This window comes from Bombus huntii, chromosome 18 (genome assembly GCF_024542735.1).
Source record: "Bombus huntii isolate Logan2020A chromosome 18, iyBomHunt1.1, whole genome shotgun sequence".
Classification (NCBI taxonomy): Eukaryota; Metazoa; Arthropoda; class Insecta; order Hymenoptera; family Apidae; genus Bombus; species Bombus huntii.
In genome coordinates, this window is record NC_066255.1 from 3763617 (window position 1) to 3780423 (window position 16807).

At 42.3% G+C, this 16807-nt stretch overlaps 3 long non-coding RNA genes across 3 annotated transcripts in view; 2 read left to right on the plus strand and 1 right to left on the minus strand.

The window, feature by feature from the left end:
• Positions 1–11404, minus strand: part of LOC126875489 (uncharacterized) — a 173066-nt gene extending 161662 nt beyond the window's left edge. The window contains exon 1 of the long non-coding RNA XR_007693477.1: positions 11286–11404. This is a non-coding gene — a long non-coding RNA (uncharacterized LOC126875489). The remainder of the gene's footprint in view (positions 1–11285) is intronic.
• LOC126875488 (uncharacterized) lies at positions 6337–9808 on the plus strand. Its single transcript, XR_007693476.1, has 4 exons — positions 6337–6696; positions 6820–7031; positions 7146–7286; positions 9139–9808. It is a non-coding gene; the product is annotated as an uncharacterized LOC126875488 (long non-coding RNA).
• Positions 11405–12095: 691 nt separating the features above from the next.
• Positions 12096–16807, plus strand: part of LOC126875487 (uncharacterized) — a 51296-nt gene continuing 46584 nt past the window's right edge. The window contains exons 1-2 of the long non-coding RNA XR_007693475.1: positions 12096–12457; positions 12538–12663. This is a non-coding gene — a long non-coding RNA (uncharacterized LOC126875487). The remainder of the gene's footprint in view (positions 12458–12537; positions 12664–16807) is intronic.

Here is a 16807-nt window from a genome sequence, read left to right on the forward strand (position 1 = left end):
TATGTTTCGAGTAATACATTTTTACTCCCCTTGTTCTCGATTGTCCCAGCTGCGACCATTCGCTTCAATCTACATTTACGATAGTCGCTCGTTATCTGGCGGCGCTGTTTTTAAACACGCTGTTTTATCACTTTTCAATATTCCAGGCTTAAATTAATTTTCCTCAAGAGGGCATAAATTTCTCGGTCGTTTCTCGCAATGCGACACCGAGAAGAAGAAAGAGAGAGAGAGAGAGAGAGAGAGAGAGAGAGAGAGAGAGAGGGCGACGCGGTGAAGGGGTGGGGCGAGGGTGGAATGGAATGAAAAAGAAAGTTTCGAAGGTATTCGAGATAACGCGGCGCAGCTCGGCGCCGTGTAGCCTTAAATTATTGCAACATTTTAGGCGATACAACGTGAAATCTTGGCGTCGACATTTCCTCGTAGAACGGTCGTGGTTACGTCACGAAGCTGTATGCATTCTACATCACCTCTTGTGTGTGTTTAACGTACAGTGCTTGCGTGTGTAACACGGAGACGATTAACTTCGCTTTTCGCCGCTGTCATCGCGTACCTTTTCGTCTGTAAAAAATATGACAAGAAAACTGGATTCCGTGTCGCGAATATATAAGTATTTTACATGCAACGGCCCCATGTACAACGCAGATAAGTGAATTCGCTGTCGGCGAGCGGCGTCGGCGTCGCCCTGGATGCTGCAGTTTCTGCGCATTTCACTGGTTCGCCCATAGCGCGCATGCACGCATTGTTCCACCTAGATATATCTAGGATGTATATTGTGCAACACAGAAACTGAAAAGGCCACGGCTACATAAAACATTTTACGTATATATTTGCCGACTCGCGAGTGCCAAATAATAAAAAGGAAAAAAAAAACCGTATGGCACGGTTAAATGCCAGAGAGCTCGAGGATTTCAAAAATAGAATTGGCCGCTTTACGAGCAAAAAAGTTTATGCATTTTTCCCCATTCTATTTTTTTTTCGCGCTACCTTCCCTTTTTTCTCTCTCATCTGCCTTCCTCTTTTTTTTTTTTTTTTTTGGTTTTACGTTATTCCTCTACTCTCGCACTGTATTCGCGAAATTAATATATTTCTTAGCGATATAAAATGAGGCGAAAGAAGATAGAGCGAAAAGGGAAACGAATTAAAGTCATCTACGAAGAAACCCTATCGGGGTATGCAGTTTTATGAGCTTCCTTACGTTCACCTATTACGCAAGACTCCTAGCTTCCCGATGGTTATCATTACGGGTCAACGGTCCACGAAATTGTAGGATCCTTCAATTCCGTAGGGCTTTCGAAACTACCGGGATTCTGTACCTTACCTTCTATCGGTCGATGTCGCAATTAAAAGTTTCGTCGAACGATCGTTCTACCGTTACATAGTTCTTTTCCTTCAGATACCAAATTTGCCTCAATCCTAATACATAATCGCGAATCCTAAAATTTCTACGTATTCGATTTATAGGGGCATAAGGTTTCCGAGCATCGATTAACTCGTTCGAGTAAAGGACTTTGTAATTAATCCCAGCAATATAATTACGCGAGAATATCTACACATTTCAACGATTCCGACATCCAGAAAATTACCTATATACCAACTACGTACGTACGTGTATACCGTGGTACAGGTATCTCACTCCGTTAACACGCGAGTCACACTTTCCATAGAAATACAGCTACGTTTAATACGTTCCGTTCTTCCATATTTCCCTCTAACCATGTTTATTATCAGCAATGAAACATCGCGAAAGAGAATCGCTCCTAAATACGATTCGAAAACGAAACGAAATACGTGTGACACGTATCTCGAAGGATTAATCGAAGGATCGTCGATGAACGCGTAGCTGGCTCAAGTACACCGATACTTAATTAATTGCGCACAAGGAATGGAATTACGCGTTCTCTCGACCATATCGTGAATTTCCCTGGATGGTAAAGACCCTGCGCGTTGCCTGGCCAGTATTTGAGACCGTTCAATTCAGAGGCAGACATTCGTCCCGGCTTCCAGCTCTCATCTTTCTCGAAGTGTATTAGATTGGCTTCGAAATACGTGACCTCGCTCGAGAATCAACCTCATTCCCAACCTTTCTCGTCCCCTCTCGTCTCTGCCCTCTTCGTCCACCTCCCACGTCGACGTTTCTAGCAAAGCGTCGTTGCAACCTAACCCAACCTTCCCGGAATACGTCGGTCCTCCCACCCTTCCAGTCTTTGCCCTCTTCCACAGCTTTTCGGTTTTCTTTTTTCCATCCCCGCACGCCTTCCATTTTCTTCCAAGCTTTCAAGAACCATGGCCGGTCGCGCGAGGAAGGGATCACACTGTTTTTTGCCGATCCAAAAGGGAGTGGTTAATGAAATCTGCTTGTCCGGTCAAACAGCCATGCGTTTTTCCCCGCAACTCCTTCGCTATTTTGTACGAATGTGCGGAAGAATTTTTGCGAACGATATTACAGAGGATAGAGATATTTTCCATTCTTTTCGAAGGAATACACTCCGATCCTTCTTCACACAGCGTGTCATAAAAGCAGTTTTATCGCTTTGTTGCTGAATAGTTTTTAAACGAAACTTTGATAGATATCAAACACCAGTTATCGATAGTTTACCGAATCATTCCTATTAAGTACGTGCTAAATATGATATCAAAGAAACGACTACCTAGCACCTAGCAGTTTTACAAATTCATACCTTTCCAATATAATACTTTTTATAACATTTTCACGTGTTTCTTGAATTCTTTATTTTACTTCCTAGCGAGTAGTACCTCTTTCCCCTTTTTCCTAAAGAAAACATTATTTTTCTATATAATTCGAACGATCGATAGTAATAGTAAATTTTTGCTATAACAACACCTTGTTATGGTGTCAAACGTTTCACCATAAAATTGGATGGTGTACTACGCGATACTACAAAATTGCAAAACGTCGATAGAAAAAAATGACGACGAAATAAAAAGGTAACGCTTCTTTCATAACACGCTGCCAAATGAGGACACGATGCGAAAGATTTCAAAGTTGCCTGCTTAGAAACAGGACATGGCGATTTTGCTTGGAAAAAATTGCAACTTTGGAATAAGAGACGCTCGCCTGAGTTTTCGTTCTATAAAGGCGGATTAAAGTGGAAGACGCCGCGGCGTAGTTAGATCCAACGCAATGACCAGATCGGTTATAAAAGTTCGAATTTCATGCAGCTAGGTTGGTCTGTGCGCGGGCGCAGGGCCGAGCTTCGCCCTGCAAAGCCACATGCATGTGCAAGTGTAAGCGTAACCCCGAAGTTTAGGTACCTAGAGGAGCAAACTCATTTCCAATGTGTTCGCCTCGAACTCCGCTCTACCAGATCCAAGAAGCAATTCCTATGCCAACGACTTTCCGTAAAAACGTCTCATATCGTGAGACATTGTTAAATATATTACGCCATTGCCTTCTCCCGGCCAGCACTGTGCTGTAATATATATGTATGCGAAAGCAAGAACACTCGTTGCCGATACGGGATCACGTGGCTACAAAGTTTTACAGTCCCGTGTGTTGATCACTGTCTAGACAGTCGTCCCGTTGATGCGACCTTTTTTCGCAAGCATCGCCGGACTAGCCAGCCACACGATTCCAAATTTTATCACACGGCTACGAATTCGTCAACTCTTTCCGCCCTTCGACACGCTCGATCGACAGTCTCGAAGGGACAAATATTATTTTCTTATTCGTCCGAGTAGAAATTAGCTGTATTTAGAAATGTCCAGATATTTATACCAACGTTGCAGTGTATAAACTTTCTTTGTTCTTTATTTTGGCTTCGAGGAAAAATAATTGAATCGTCCTGGTGGCTATGTCGTTTCGATCGAAACTTCCCCCTACACTTTACTCGCAACAGTATAGAAGATAATGAGCGTTTAAAGACAGCATAAAGTACGTCCGAAGGGAGTTAAGGTAAGAATACAGCGGCCAGAATCTCCGCTGATTCTCTCGAGGAATATCTTTCTTCTTTCCTTTTACCTATCGTCCCTCTCGACTATCCGTTTATCGTTTTCCTCCCATTGCTCGCTTTTCTATCTCTCCGTCCCCCTGCCCGTTTCTTCACCGACCGTCGCTGAAATTCTTGCATTTTCACAATCTCCAAGTTTTCATGTCTTCCTTCGAATATCCGCGTCGCCTCGAGTTTCCTCGTCTCGTTCCACGAGACTTTGGTCTAATGAGACTTCTCCACCGTCGCCATCGAGGTAGACGCATGGATAGATATATGTACATATAACCCGTCCCTAATCCCTCGAGTACATGGCTTTATATAAACCCGTAGGGTACATAGCGATGAAACACTCGGACACACAGGACCAAGCGTTCCGCACACATTCGCGTTCACCGCGTTCTTACGTTACTCTGAAAATTCGTCGACGACATTCCTGCCGATGTCCTCGCCTCGCCATTTCTAGCTCCACCATCGCCCTTCCTTACATCGTCTTAGTTTTACGTGGCCAATCTTCGCGTCAACAATGTAATACGCTTTGCATCTCGTCGAGAGCGAATAAAATTTCGCGAACGAAACCCGTTCTTGACGAAGGAACTTTCAACCAGCCCCTCCACTTTTCCAATCGTCGCGAGGAAAGCTACCTTCCTTTGTTTCATTTCGAACGGCGATCTCTATATCGCAGAGAAGAAGAAATTTCGCAAAAAATCGGGCGATATCGTCGCGATCGAAAATATCGAAAGAAACACTGCTGGGGACTTTGCAGATCCCGTGCAATTTGTCAACGAGGAAAATATTCGTTTGGAGGCGTACTCGATGATGAGTGTCGTAAAATCGGCCGGCGAAGCCACAGTCAACGATATTCCAAGAACGAGGGAGGAAGAAAAAAGGTGAAATCACGGGAGTGTGATCCCGTCTTGACGCGGTTGGAAAGATATGCCTCGAAAACATCGTCGATTCATGGCATCGTTTCATGACGCCAACATTGCAACAAGTTAGACATCCCTAAAAATAATGAGGAGAATAATGGGCGAAAATAGTGATCAACGGCTGAACCGAGGCTTCCCTGTACAAGCATAAACACCGGACATTGCGACTGCCAGGCCAATCAACCGCGAATGAGCGTAAAGAATCCTCTTTACGATATCGCCGCCTGCGTTTTGAACGCTCGACTCTGGTTATACTTGAGACCAGCTGGCCCAGACGGTTAATTGAGAAGTCCTAGACGCCCTCTTGGTTCAACGACGACTTCAATTTACGTATACGGATCTTCGAGACTCCTATGGTTCGTGAATCCAAGTCTGCCATTGGCCGAGGGCTCGGGAGAACACTGTTGCTGGCACGGCTCGATAAAAGCTGTACTAAATAATCCTCGGAGTAAGACTGGTTCAAACAGGGGGGAGGCACAGTCCGCCAGGCTTGCCCGCGTTATTTTCGCGTACTACGCTCTGAGAAATTGGTATTAAATAATTCGAAGAGCTTGTCTACAGAGAGGAACTCGTGCGATACTTGGGCAATATTTTGACTCCGAGGTTCGAGTTGGCCGAGAGTCGTCGACAAACAAAATCTTTAAACGGAAATATATTTCTGAAAGCTCGTGTATGCCTCTCGAATAATACTTGAGTAAAAGATAGAAATTCATTTTGTTTTTGCTCGAGTTATCGAATTTCTTCGTTCTTTGCTTGTTAGAAGATTACTTTTTCTCGTTTCTACGTTTGCACTTGACGTTTATTTGTTCCTACTTTTTCAATTACTTGCATATCGTGTTTCTGGTACTTGCAAATCCATCTATACATATAAACGAACTTTCTCTAAATTCGATCTTAACGTTTCATCGCCATAGATTTTTGTCGGCTACGTACGAGAGCGATAGATTCTAGAATTCTGAAAGCTGCGAACTAAAAAAAAAAAAAAAAAAAAAGAAAAGAAAATAAGCGGGCAGGAAATACGATCGTAACTGGAGCGAAATATCCTCGCTGGAATCGATGCAATAAGTTCCGGGAGAAGGTCTAGTACGAAGGCCTGAATATAGTTAGGCAAATCAAACAAAACCGAGTCCAAGTGCACATTATACTCGCTGCCCTTGGTCCCGCCGGCAGCATGAATCAACATTCCACGAACCCACACACATACAATTATCCTTTATATGATATAATTCCAGAGAACTACAAACCGCTATGCGCGCAGGTGAAGATAATTATCTATAATGATCGCTCATACATATGCACGTTGCAAAACGGAAGAGTCGTTTGCAAATGCAAAAAGATACATCGGTGTGTACGGATGTAATCTTTTGCGGTAAGACGACCGTGTGTACAATAGCCGGCGAACTGACTGTACAGGTGTATTTCACGAATACATAATTTCATAAACGTCGTTGGTATTTCTTAATTACAACTTCCTACGTCTCCGCGCGTGATCGTCTTTGTATAACGCAACGTGAGATAGGATAACGAAGGCCAATTTAATTTAGAATCCGCGTATGATTGTATTATAAGTTTGGTTTATCTCTGCCGTAACACAGTAGTAGGTATATCTAAATATCATATCACAACGAATTGTAATTGTATCTGACTACGTGGGAGAATACTAATTTATATCACGCTCACAACTACGAGCATCGTACATACACCTAATCATCAAAATTTGTACATTACTAGCAAATATTCCGACTACCTTTGGCCAAGAAATATCGGACTATTTCAAACGAATACATTGAACGTGTGGTTTGCAACGAAATATTTTTCACGTAAGTACGAGACTTTACACGCGGATATCGAAGCCGTGAAACGAAAACCACAGGCTTGCCGGTCGTACGGTCTTGGTTGCAGGTTAGTTTCGTGAGAGATGACCATGATCTCGTTTCTAACAGGAAAGCAATCTAGCGGTATCGTTGGAGAAGACCAACGGTATCCTTCCCGGTTAAATGACTAGTCGAGGTATAAAAAAGGGCTGGCCAATTTTTTTGCTCGTTGGCCGTTCTCCAGGAAGGACGACGTAACCCAGCCGTGAGCCGGTCGATGCGGAAGAACTTTTTCATGCAAACTTTTTCGCATACCCCTTTGCTCTTATAGTTGCTGCCAGGTAAGGCCCGCTTGTTACATAGTTCCACGCTACGGAGAAACGCTGCAGCGGGAATTCTTTCGTTATATTCGTACTAAATTTTACGTACAACGCTGATCTCTCGACGTATTGTAGCTTATCGAAGCGGAAGCGCCGAAGAGGTTGGAGGAAAGAGGAACGAGAGAACGAGGCTACGCGAATGCTGTAAGCGAAGGAGAGTGGAATCGCAAGAAGAAATTCCAAAGGAACCCGTGCATCCACGGTAATTTGGCAAAGGTGAGACTTCCTATTGGAAGAAACGTAAAAGGTGGCCTTAAGGGAGGGATGGAAGAGAAAAAAAAGGCGCAACCTCCTGGTTGGAAGACTGGGAAGAAAAAGTGGGGAGCACAGAATGTCAGCGTAGGCGGGTAGACCGACGGAAAGTTTCGTTCGATCTCTCGTGAGAATGTTACGATATTCGAGCATTGTCAACGAAGGCCACTCAAACGGTTACGCTACGACGAAGTATCGATAAGATCTTTGAAGAATTCTCCTCCGGTGAAAACGTTAACGAGCACTTGGAATCTTTCGTATCGATGCCTGGACGTACGTACAAACACGCCGTGGCCTTTCGGTAAGTTTATCGCGAATTATACCTATTTGTCAAATAATCCGAAATGGTTCTATACTATGTCGGGTGATACATCGTAAATGATCGATACGAAGAACGATTAGAAAAAAAAAAAAAACGTCCAATTAGGTAAAAAATGCTCACGGTTCCCAATTAGTTCGCGATTATAAATGGCAAACGTTGGCTTCCACGTTCCGCGAACCGGTACTTTACTATCTCGCGTTAACGACGGAGACCGTGGCACCTACTCAAGGGCGAAGATACGATCTGGCGAGACAATTCTATTAAATCGCATTTATCCTCGTTGTATTTTAACGTCGATTATTTAGCGTTCATTGACTCACAGCGACGAATAATTCACGCACATTGCATCATACGCGCGCGTATAGTCTCGCGTATGCCGAAGTTGCAAGATTAATTAACGAGATAAAGAAAATTTTGTAGTCGCGAGTAACTCGTATGCACCTACGAGCATTAAATATCGATGCGTTACATCCCGCTGTTCGTTCGAACCGATTTAATCCTCGTACGTAGCAAATAGACGAATGTCGAGAACCAAGTGCAGTTCGCAGTAAAAGACAAGTAGGTACGTTATTGCTCAGCCAGGCTGGCTTCGAAGGAGAGGATCAAATGCGGAGGATGCGCGACGAGCGAGTTCGGCAAACAAATGAGAAAGCACGGATACGCAGGCGACGAAGGTGGATAGACGCTTCGTATGGACGAGCCTCGTGAAACCGCTACAACGACTGCATTATGATGGAACTACGGTTCTGGTCACTGCGGCAACGCTGCAGCTCCGAATTTATTCATGCCCGGCAAAATATTTCGTGGCTGCGCCGAGCGCCTGCGGTTTTCGCTGGATTATGCACCGGGGACATTGTACTAGCTAAAATCGTCCGGCTATCAACGTTGCCTCCTTTCCGCTGTGTACACCGCGTCACCGACGCGAGTCTAGAAGAAGACACACCCAGCAGATCTTTATCCATCCCTCTCACCCTTTCATACGTTGACAAACATTCGCGTGATCCACGAACGTTAGAAGGCTCGACGACCTACCAAAAGAACGCTGCATCAGGATTTCGCATCCCTCCGCCGAACACTAGTTGTTTTATCGCGGACGTTAGCTGAGTGCTATTGTCGCGCTCGGCTGTGTTTGACCGAACCTGCCTCTTTTATCTAACGCCATTTCGGACTGGACACGTAACCCTTTCAGGTTTATTGATTTCAGGAATCGGTAGAACGTAGTTCTTGGAATTCTACTTTGCTTGTGTCGGTGTTAATATATCATGTGTATGTTTGTATGGATTTGTAGAGTTTTAGGAACGACTATAAAATTATCTACTGGCATGATTTTAGTTTTTTGGATAATGGTAAATAATATACATCTTCGCGAAGTAAATAATCCTATTCTCTCGTATTATTATGCACCGATATGCATTTCTGCGTGTATTGTTATTAAAAATAACATCAAATAAATGTTTAATATTTATAACGTATTAATATTTAACGTATTTTTAGTTTGGCTGTTATGGGCTGTATCTCAAGGCTGAATTCGAGACGCGAGGAAGGAGGATGAAGAAGGATGGAACGATAGAAGAATTTGGTTTTCAATTTCTATCACGTCTTCGCATCACCGAGCTTCCGTTCCCTTCGATTACGTTCTACCATCACGTGTCATTTACATTTTGGTTCTTCTTTCTCAATTTTGTATCTTTTCTCGAGAATGTCTTTCGGCCGTGCAGGTAGAAAGGAAGATAAATAAAACGATCGAACTTCACATATTGTATCGCGATTGATGTTTTTAAATTATTACGACCATAATCTTCGAAGCGCTATTATACGTTTTTATCGCGTCGATTTATTATTTTCACCTGCTGGGATAAAAACTATCCTTTGAAATAAGGCTTAACGATAAATTAGGACATATTTTAATTACGTTTAATTACGAATAAGCATAGTATGCGAGCGAGTGTTAGTGAAATTGCGGCATTATCGCGACTTCCTATTTTCTCTTGTAAAATTCACGACCTTCGAAATTTTCGTAATTGCGTAAACAGGCAATCTGCTTGAGATAACACGAGATACGAAAGCCGAGTCTATTTTGTATTGCGGCCCCGTAATCTACATGGCGTTAAGACGAGAAAAAGGCAAAAAAGAGAAAATCCAAAGAACGAAGAAAAGAAACTTACTCCGACTTTACTTTACGTACCAACTGGCCCTGAATGTCAGCTGCTACAACGTTGGATGTACACGCTTCGTATGACATTCTCGAGCATAAATCAGCCAGGATGCGTGGTTAATTGTACAATTGTGATAAATCAAACGATCAGCGGGAGGCCGTAATTACCCGTATGTGGACAATGATAAATCAAATGTAAGGACGTAGAATCATAAAATGTAATAGCTTACAGCTTATGAATATTACGGTAAAACTGCGTATCCAACGTTCCCTACCTCTTATTAAGCCTAAACAAAATGTTCGTGTATAAGGCAGGCTCGCCTGCATCCCGATTGCTCTTCCGCCATTTTCATCGTAAGATTGTATACCTATGCATCGAAACATGCTTATATATACCTACAAATAATATGTATAAAATTGTTCGAAATAACGTTGAACCAAGATAACTTAATCATTTGTGTGAAAAATATAGTAAACCATGAAAAATACCATTTTCCTATTGACACACACCTTTCCCTAGAAAATATGTAACCTGAATCTTCGAATACATTTTAGCTGGTTGTCACTTTGATTTCAGCCTGTCAACGAATGATTCATTATCTCGTATAAATCCGAAAGGCGTGCTTTACGAAGATTTAAACGATTTGCAACATCCCCACTGATTCGGAATTAATCGTGACTACGGAGAATGATTCAACAGGAGCAAAAAGATTTATATACTGTCGTAAAGATAGCCCGATCGAATATCTTGGCGCGCCATCGTCAGGAATTTATCCTAACTACTAACGTGTTCTCGACTGTTCATGAGAATATATAGTAGCTTGTTAAGCTATGATTGTCTAAGTACGCGTTACGTTCACGGAATGTAATTACAATTGCGTTTGACGAACGATTGGTAATGAACGCAAAAGCCCCCTTGACAAACGATAGAGTACAACGAACGAGAACAGCGGTATTCTATTTGATATTCACGATGTTAAACGTGAAAACAATCATATGACAATAAACGGAACATAAGAAACTCTGACGTCGTTTTAGTACCGGTAAAACTTACATCTTAACAATATTATTGTAATAATGTTAAAGGAGACTAAAATCACGGTTTGAGATATTGTTATGTTCGAAGATCATGCGTTTAACTGTATTATGACTACTCGGAACGAGAAATGAACGTCAAGAGACAAAGACGATAGTATAGGTTAGGACATGTAATATATTTTGACACTTGTCAACGTATACATTACAATGATTTAACGTGACTTTTCTGCCCGTTCCGCATATTGCATCGTCTTCGTTAACTTGTTGCCTATGTTAATGACGACCGTCTGAAAAGTCGGCATGCGAAAGTTTGTTCGTCTCTCATGGATTGTCGAAATACGTGACAACCTACGTGAATGACATTCGGCAGTTCGTCGGTAGGAGACAAGTTCCGAAGAGAGCTTAGGGCGTGAGAGAATCTATGTTAAAGCATAAAGACGGTACTGACCTGTATCAAAGCGTGTTGGTAGAAAATTCCGATATAAACTGTGCATTATTCAGCTCCAAAACTAAAGTGGTCACGTGGTTGTGTATAAGACGCATGTTGCCACTCCGAGAGAAGGATACCATATTACAACCGGACGCATGCGCATTAACGAGTACGTTCACTGGCGTTCGCGACGTGCATAAAGCCGATAGAGTCCAAGCAAACGAATTTTCCGGAAATAGTATAGCTACGGATAGCTTTACAGTCCATCGGACGATATTTAATGAATCTCACGATCGACCCGGCTGCGTGTCGTGGCACGAACTGATCACAGTTAATCCCTGCAGAGTTCCTCCTCTTCTGTCCTCGCATACATGTACGCATAGAATACCAAAGAACAGCCGCGTATCCCCCAATATACATGACGAAGGGAATCATAGCTTGATTAACCGTCAAGTTTAGGCGCGCGCGCGCGGGTTTATTCTAACCAAAAAATGTCCCCGATCTCATGCCGCGACGTTTTCTTAATCCTACTCTTACGATTAATCAGCGTACGTATTTCCAGTCACTCACTTACGCTCAGATACTATATTCTCATATAGTTTACGACTTCGACAGATCAATGTAATATTTTCTCAGAACACACGCTAAAGTTGTCGCGAAAGTTAATGGACGAGCGCGCGCTTTCGCGGGGTCACATCCCGATGAAATATGTAGTCTATGACATAATCGAAAGTCAGGCGGGCGCGGGAGCCCTGTTTATTGGCGCTACCGTCGACGTCGACGAGTCAACGTTCCAACCTACGTCACTTTCGTCGTCGAAGGTGTTGCTGCCGTAGGTGGTGCGCGGTCGTTTCGGCCCTAGGTAAACGTAACGCTGTCTGAAGAAGCCTCGAGAAGACCCGGACAAGGTGGGGGTTTATGGGTTTGCAACCTATGTACTACATCGTATTTCTAGTTATGGCTCCACGACAAAACCCACCTATATAACATCGCGACATTACTATGTGTATCGAATGTACGAGCCAATGTCGATCTACATACACGTATATAGATGCAACATATACACAACGCAAACGTATAGATGCAACATATGGGTATTATAGGTATGGATGTAGTTTGTTTGACATGGCGGCTGACACGAAAGCGAGACGAAGCAGGAAGATTGTCTGGCAGAAAGTAACAACGTACAGGTATATATGGTATATACAATATGTATACACGTCTCCGTTGCTACGAGAGGATTTTAGTAAAATTGAGTTTCCCCACCCAGCCTATTTCCGAAGTAAGCCTTACTCGCCTCTGGCGCGTATCCTGCGTTGACGCCAATATGCTCGTCGTCATCAAGAGGAGGTGAAATTGGAGCTCATTTTTTCCCTCGAAGCTTTCGTATCTCCAGGTACGTAGTTTATTTCTTCCTTCTACCCGGATCTTCTACCTTAGATTAAAATTTTAATGCGAAGCTCTATGATCAACCGAGATTTTTTTAAGACTGAAAAGCATCCCGAGAGCTAAATCTTCTTATCATTTATGCATACAAAAAGCAGGCAAAATAAGGAAATGTAACGAAAAAGTTTTTATAAGTTTCTTGCTTAATCTCGATTAAGATCTTGATTAAATCCACGAAATATATAAAGTCATTGTTTGCTAAAACTGCAACGTGCAATATGAAAAAAGTTGCAAAAGTTTTCAAGTCATTACATGTACAGTGGATTGTTTGGTTATGTGTTGCTCCGATGCAAATCTAGCAGGCAGTACTTATACGATCGGTAAAGTAGGATGCGGTAGAAGTTATCGACCCATATCGTACATAACTGAGCAACTTCAGAACTATACATGTGTATGTGTGTACTTATGCAATAGTATGAATATATATACGCACATAAAAAAAAAATAAGAGATAAACTAAGTAATTTTATATAAAATTCTTACGTCAAACTTAATTTCGGTTTTATGATATAATTTAAAAAATATAAGCTCTCCAAAAAAGCTCTCCATCGTTTCTATCGGTTTGCATTGGAATCCCATAGACAAAATAGAAAATATAACACTAAATTACCATAAATAGTATCATTTATATCGAAGCACGACTCGATTTAAAAATCGTATCGTTAAGTAATTATACTTAACGCTATTATGATAGCTCTATAGCTCGTCGCATTTGTGTAAAATATAAATAGCGAGAACTAAATGCATCGATTGTAAAAATTACAAAATGTTACCTGCCCACGAACGAAGCTCAACTTGGTATCGTTTTGCTTTACCCTCGAAGATTTAACATACGCAAGGATAGAGTGTCTCGCTGGAGGGATGGAAAACGCTGTAGGTAGCGGAATGGTGGGGGGAATCCTGGATAGTGAGCGGCCATGATGGTTCAGGCGACCATTCAGCGTGCCGCATCGTCCCGTTACGGCGTAATGGCCGCGGGACGCCGCCCAATGTAAAACTCCGTGGACGATACGCTTATTGGACACGAAGGCGTTAAAAGTTTTATTGCACGACTGACAGTTACACCCCGCATTTCAAACCCCGCCACGCTCGTCTTTCTCCCTTAAATCGTAAAAACCAAGGTGCGGATCTGTCGTAGCCGTGGATATTCTGGAAAACCCTGTATGACTGAGAATGCCCCCTGGGCTACGCCCTAAGAACTGTGCTTCATGTTATTTGGAAACTCCATTTTCTAGTTACTTTTCCATCATTCTCTCTCTAATCAAACCCGTACGCGAAATTTAAATTCCGACAGGAGTTGAATAAATTTGTTTCTAGCAATTTTGCAACTATACCATTTTGACTCTTTTTTAAGGCACGAAAGCTCTAACGTTTCTTCCACTTTCCCTCGTTTAATGTTATTATTGACACGCGTGGAATACCTATAGCGAAACTACTACACATGCAGCTTGGCTTACGTAACGCTAGTTAGACAATCCAGAGTTAACGAACTCGTGTTTATACATCGTACTTAATCGTGTTTACATCGAGAACGGATAAAAAGCAAGCAACCTTTTGTTATAGATTTCATGTTTATATTATGGATTGCAATGTTGTTGACATAGCAGGTAGGTCTAATAAATTCGCAGACATTAGATACTATAACTATGCGTATTACAATAATAACGAGATTCAATAACAGATAGCTAGAAAGCCAGTAAAATGCACGCGTAGAAAATCTAATCTCATCGAATGTTTGTTTAATATCTGTCCATATTATTATAATTACATCGTATCGCTGCAAGTAGATTGAATGGGCATTGTACGTACGTATGCTCAAATTATTAATTATATGGGTATTAATTGTCCATTTCTTATCGAACCACTATAAAACTGTAAGCCACCGATGGTAGGTCAGGGTTAAGTGGTATGAAAGGTATAAGTGGTGCAACAGACGTAATATCTAACCAGCTCACTTGTTTAATGAGTTCTATGCGTATATCGTACAATCAACCAACGATTTCACCTACCATTACAATATATTTATTGTTTTATTGGTCGAAGTTTTAAGCGATGTCGTATACGTGAATTAATTTCGAATTTTTGATACAACTCGCTGTAACAGACAGTTACTCGAAGGATAAAACGTCGCTATATAGAGATAGTTAAACTAATTATAGTCACCTATCTACATAATAAATGAAGTATCGTATATAACAGTAAAAATAGATTAAAGAAAATTATCTAGCAATTCGGTGAACGATTACGAAGATCAACAGGCGTATATCAGTTTACTCACCCTTGGTTTCGATCGATGAACTCCGATCTTGTGGTCTTAGGACACTGCACTCTATTACAGTCAACACGCGAATGTTCAATAATAGATCACTACCGCACTACGGTTTTTTTCCAATATCGCAAAGTTCGTCCATAAATCTTAAGAAACGATAATGTTTATTTACGAGTTGTACCGGCACAAGGAGACTTCATTGATGACTGTTTGCCCTGGGTCAAGGACGTTTAGTTTGCGACTTCCCATAACTCCTACGGCATGATTCTTCGGTTGAATCATCTTTTTTTTTTTTGGAGGGGGACGGGTAAACGAAGTTTGCCTCTCTATTTTCTTGAAAATACACCCGTTAATTTGACCTTTCTACTTTTCAAAAGTTAGATATATGCAATAAATATTGCATCCCTTAGTTTTTGCAAATTTAAGATGTTCTCTTCTTGCACGAATTTTTTTCGTACGTTCGTAGTGCCCCTTACTTCAAGAACGAAGTATTTTTATAACTGGATAACCTTCTGGAAAAGACATTGGGTGAAAGAGAGCGACGGTGTATTCCATAACTCTATTTATTTTTCCTCGAAGCCAAGGGGCAGCGTAGTGCGTTTCCATTAGCGCTCTATATTTATAACGTCACAACATCTATCGGGTTTATGCACTGAACGACCATCTACTCTTCAACGATTGTTGCTCCTTTTCTCTTCTCTCGCTTCTTCGAAGAACATTCTCTCCAAACACTTAATATAAACCACTTCGATCAAAGTCCCGATGGATCCTTTTGCGCGTTCCCCACTCTCAAAACAAGTGTCATTCACTGATTACTCGTCATTGAGTTCCGAACAACGTGTTTACTTACAAACCTCGTAACCTTGTCTAAGAATACAACGATCTAATCGAACTTTGAATAAACAACGATCCTTGGCCATCGCGTTTTCTAAATGGTATTCGAAGGATTATTCCTCGAGGCGTCCCTTTCGTCACGGTAGCCCGTCTAAGATAAACAAACACTGTTGTAAATGGAGCTGCGACTAGGCAAAGTAATTATTTACACGGTTCAAGCCCAGAGGAAAGATAGGAAGTCGAGACAGGACCGTGGAACAGGAGTCAGGGCGACCATGTGCTTCGCGAGTCTCACGAACATAACTGCGCTTGCGCCCCTTCCCTATGACTGACCCCTGCAAACGTCACACAAGCTCTTTCGAACGCTCTTTTTCCCCCCCGTCCTCTGCTCGTTCTCGTCCTCGTCCTCGTCCTTTGGTTGGTATTCTTTGCGCCGGCTACAGGAGACGGATATGCTGTAAAAGCATACGTCGAGTGAACTGTTACGGCTACCGTGTCGGCCATCTAAGCGTTGCGGCCTTCGAGAAGAAAAGGGGTGGCTGACGTGGCTGCGGTTGTCCGAGGTAACGTACTTACCTACACGCGTACTCGTCGTCGGATGACTGTATTTCTTCCTCTCGTCAAGACGACTCGTTCACTGTCCACTTTAATCGCTGCTCCCGTGCTCGCATACCGCGATTACCGCGGCTAAGACTTCTTCGTGCGTCAGGCACTTCACCGCGCGTCCTCGTAACTGATTCGAAAGGACAGCAAGCGAAGGGTAACCGTTCGAGTGGGCGTTATTTAATGGATCGCGTTCTAGACGAAGACATCAAAAATAAATAGATTAGACTCGGAATCGTGGCGACGGTGACGAGATAGTTCTGTCTGCCAACGATAATTCTATCAAATTTATCGATAACACCAACACTGACTTTCATTTACCCTCGGTCCTTCCATTCGATCGTCGGTGAAGCCGAATTATTGAAAAACGAAACGTCGCAATTGAGCC